Below are 5,239 nucleotides of genomic sequence, written 5' to 3'. Positions count from 1 at the left end.
TAATGCTTTAAAATGATGCATAAACGATTGTCCTGCCATGAAAACTGTCAAAGTTATTTGCAACCATATCGGAACCTCAAATCACAGCGTTTTTTAAACATAGAACAACAATTCTACTGATCCTTCAAATTAACCATTTTTTAGACGAACACTTTAAAGCATTAAAATTGCCATTTGTTTTGGTATATAATTTATTGCATAATGTATTTTTAGAAAATGGCCAATTGGATAGATCGGTAGAATTATTTTCCAAGGTTTAAAAAGGCGGTAATTTGAGGTTCCGATATGGTTGTGAATAACTTTGAAAGTTTTCACGCTATGACAGTCATTTATGAATCATTTTAAAGCATTATGATTGCACTTTAATATGGTATATCATTTGTAGCATAATGTGTATTTTTAGAAATTGGTCAATTTGATAGATCGGTAGAATTATTGTTCTATGTTTAATAAACGCTGTAATCTGAGGTTCCGATATGGTTGCAACTAACTTTTGCAGTTTTCGTGCTAGGACAGTCGTTTATGCACAATTTTAAAGTATTAAAATTGCCATTTGTTTTGGTATATAATTTATTGTATAATGTATTTTTAGAAAATGGCCAATTGGATAGATCGGTAGAATTATTTTCCCATGTTTAAAAAGGCGGTAATTTGAGATTTCAATATGGTTGTGAATAACTTTGAAAGTTTTTATGCTATGACATTCATTTATGCATCATTTTAAAGCATTATGATTGCACTTTAATTTGGTATATCATTTGTGGCATAATGTGTTCGTCTAAAAAATGGTCAATTTGAAGGATCGGTAGAATTGTTGTTCTATGTTTAAAAACGCTGTGATTTGAGGTTCCGATATGGCTGCAACTAACTTTGGTAGTTTTCATGGTCAATTTGATAGATCGGTAGAATTATTGTTCTATATATCAAACGCTGTAATCTGAGGTTCCGATATGGCTGCAATTAACTTTGGTAGTTTTAATGCCAGGACAATCGTTTATGCATCATTTTAAAGCATTAAAATTGCCATTTGTTTTGGTATATAATTTATTGCATAATGTATTTTTAGAAAATGGCCAATTGGATAAATCGATAGAATTATTTTCGCAGGTTAAAAAAGGCGGTAATTTAAGGTTCCGATATGGTTGTGAATAACTTTGAAAGTTTTCATGCTAGGACAGTCATTTATGCATCATTATGATTGCACTTTAAGTTGGTATATCATAATTCGGTAGAATTATTGTTCTATATATCAAACGCAGTAATCTGAGGTTCCGATATGGCTGCAATTTACTTTGGCAGTTTTCGTGCTACGACAGTCATTTATGCATCATTTTAAAGCATTATGATTGCACTTTATTATGGTATATCATTTGTAGCATAATGTGTGTTTTTACACATTGGTCAATTTGATAGATCGGTAGAGTTATTGTTCTATGTATCAAATGCAGTAATCTGAGGTTCCGATATGGCTGCAATTAACTTTGGCAGTTTTCGTGCTAGGACAGTCGTTTATGCACCATTTTAAAGCATTAAAATTGCCATTTGTTTTGGAATATAATTTATTGCATAATGTATTTTAAGAAAATGGCCAAATGGATAGATCGGTAGTATTATTTTCCCAGGTTTAAAAAGCCGGTAATTTGAGGTTCCAATACGGTTGTGAATAACTTTGAAAGTTTTCATGCTACGACAGTCATTTATGCATCATTTTATAGCATTATGATCGCACTTTAATTGGGTATATCATTTGTGGCATAATGCGTTCGTCTAAAAAATGGTCAATTTGATGGATCGGTAGAATTGATGTTCTATGTTTAAAAATGCTGTGATTTGAAGTTCCCATATGGTTGCAAATGACATTGACAGTTTTTATGTCAGGACAATCGTTTATGCATCATTTTAAAGCATTACAGTTGCACTTTGTTTTGGTGTATAATTTGTGGCATAATGAGTTTTTACAAAAATTGGATAGATCGGTATATATATTGGTACAGGTTTAGAAATGCTTAAGGCTCCGATATGGTTGAAAATTTCTTTTATAGTTTTCATGTTATTGCAGTCGTTTATATATCTTTTTATTGCATTATAGTTGCCATTTGGTTTGGCATATAATTTATTGCATAATATATTTTTAGAAAATGGCCAATTGGATAGATCGGTAGAATTATTTTCACAGCTTTAAAAACGCGGTAGTTTGAGGTTCCGATATGGCTGCAAATAACATTGACAGTTTTTTTGCTATGACAGTCATTTATCCATCATTTGAAAGCATTAGGATTGCACTTTAATATGGTATATCATTTGTAGCATAATGTGTGTTTTTGCAAATTGGTCAATTTGATAGATCGGTAGAATTATTGTTCTATGTATCAAATGCAGTAATCTGAGGTTCCGATATGGCTGCAATTAACTTTGGCAGTTTTCATGCTAGGACAGTCGTTTATGCACCATTTTAAAGCACTAAAATTGCCATTTGTTTTGGTATATAATTTATTGCGTAATGTATTTTTAGAAAATGGCCAATTGGAAAGATCGATAGTATTATTTTCCCAGGTTTAAAAAGGCGATGATTTCAGGTTCCGATATGGTTGCAAATTTCTTTTATAGTTTTTATGTTATTGCAGTCGTTTATATATCTTTTTACTGCTTTATAGTTGCCATTTGTTTTGGTATATAATTTATTGCATAATATATTTTTAGAAAATGGCCAATTGGATAGGTCGGTAGAATTATTTCCACAGCTTTAAAAACACGGTAGTTTGAGGTTCCGATATGGCTGCAAATAACATTGACAGTTTTCACGCTATGACAGTCATTTATGAATCATTTTAAAGCATTATGATTGCACTTAATTATGGTATATCATTTGTAGCATAATGTGTATTTTTAGAAATTGGTCAATTTGATAGATCGGTAGAATTATTGTTCTATGTTTAATAAACGCAGTAATCTGAGGTTCCGATATGGTTGCAATTAACTTTGGCAGTTTTCGTGCTACGACAGTCGTTTATGCACAATTTTAAAGCATTAAAATTGCCATTTGTTTTGGTATATAATTTATTGCATAATGTATTTTTAGAAAATGGCCAATTGGATAGATCGGTAGAATTATATTTCCAGGTTTAAAAAGGAGGTAATTTGAGGTTCCGATATGGTTGTGAATAACTTTGACAATTTTCATGCTATGACATTCATTTATGCATCATTTGAAAGCATTATGATTGCACTTTAATTTTGTATATCATTTGTGGCATAATGTGTTCGTCTAAAAAATGGTCAATTTAAAGGATCGGTAGAATCGTCTATGTTAAAAACTATGTTTAAATACGCTGTGATTTGAGGTTCCGACATGGTTGCAAATAACTTTGACAGTTTTCGTGCCAGGACAATCGTTTATGCATCATTTTAGAGCATTACTGTTGCACTTTGTTTTGGTGTATAATTTGTGGCATAATGAATTTTCACAAAAATTGGATAGATCGGTATATTTATTGGTACAGAATTAGAAATGCGGTAATTTAAGGCTCCGATATGGTTGCAAATATCTTTTATAGTTTTTATGTTATTGCAGTCGTTTATATATCTTTTTATTGCATTATAGTTGCTATTTGTTTTGGTATATAATATATTGCATAATATGTTTTTAAAAAATGGCCAATTGAATAGATCGGTAGAATTATTTTCACAGCTTTAAAAACGCGGTAATTTGAGGTTCCGATATGGCTGCAAATAACATTGACAGTATTCACGCTATGACAGTCATTTAGGCATCGTTTTAAAGCATTATGATTGCACTTTAATATGGTATATCATTTGTAGCATAATGTGTGCTTTTACAAATTGGTCAAATAAATTGATTTAATAAACGCGGTAATCTGAGGTTCCGATATGGTTGCAATTAACTTTGGGAGTTTTCGTGCTAGTTGTGAATAACTTTGACAGTTTTCATGCTATGACAGTCATTTATGCATCATTTTAAAACATTAGGATTGCACTTTAATATGGTATATCATTTGTAGCATAATGTGTGTTTTTACAAATTGGTCAATTAGATAGAACGGTAGAATTATTGTTCTATGTATCAAATGCAGTAATCTGAGGTTCCGATATGGCTACAATTAACTTTGGCAGTTTTCGTGCTAGGAAAGTCGTTTATGCACCATTTGAAAGCATTAAAATTGCCATTAGTTTGGGTATATAATTTATTGCATAATGTATTTTTAGAAAATGGCCAATTGGATATACCGGTAGTATTATTTTCCCAGGTTTAAAAAGGCGGTAATTTGAGGTTCCGATATGGTTGTGAACAACTTTGACAGTTTTCATGCTATGATAGTCATTTATGCATCATTTTAGAGCATTATGATTACACTTTAATTTGGTATATCATTTGCGGCATAATGTGTTCGTATAAAAAATGGTCAATTTAATGGATCGGTAGAATTGTTGTTCTATGCTTAAAAACGCTGTGATTTGAGGTTCCCATATGGCTGCATATAACATTGACAGTTTTTATGCCAGGACAATTGTTTATGCAATATTTTAAAGCTTTACAGTTGCACTTTGCTTTGGTGTGTAATTTGTGGCATAATGAGTTTTTACAAAAATTGGATAGATCGGTATATTTATTGGTACAGGTTTAGAAATGCGGTAATTTAAGGCTCCGATATGGTTGCAAATATCTTTTATAGTTTTCATGTTATTGCAGTCGTTTATATATCTTTTTATTGCATTATAGTTGCCATTTGTTTTGATATATAATTTATTGCATAATATATTTTTAGAAAATGGCCAATTGGACAAATCGGTAGAATTATTTTCACAGCTTTAAAAACGCGGTAGTTTGATGTTACGATATGGCTGCAAATAACATTGACAGTTTTCACGCTATGGCAGTCATTTATGAATCATTTTAAAGCATTATGATTGCACTTTAATATGGTATATCATTTGTAGCATAATGTGTGTTTTTACAAATTGGTCAGTTTGATAGATCGGTAGAATTATTGTTCTATGTTTAATAAACGCCGTAATTTGAGGTTCCGATATGGTTGCAATTAACTTTGGCAGTTTTCGTGCTAGGACAGTCCTTTATGCACCATTTTAAAGTATTAAAATTGCCATTTGTTCTGGTATATAATTTATTGCATAATGTATTTTTAGAAAATGGCCAATTGGATAGATCAGTATTGGTATTTTTCCACGATATGGTTGTGAATAAATTTGAAAGTTTTCATGC

The sequence above is a fragment of the Lucilia cuprina genome, chromosome 4 (genome assembly GCF_022045245.1).
Source record: "Lucilia cuprina isolate Lc7/37 chromosome 4, ASM2204524v1, whole genome shotgun sequence".
Classification (NCBI taxonomy): domain Eukaryota; kingdom Metazoa; phylum Arthropoda; class Insecta; order Diptera; family Calliphoridae; genus Lucilia; species Lucilia cuprina.
The sequence above is the reverse complement of the archived record's forward strand: the minus strand, read 5'-3'. Positions refer to the sequence as shown.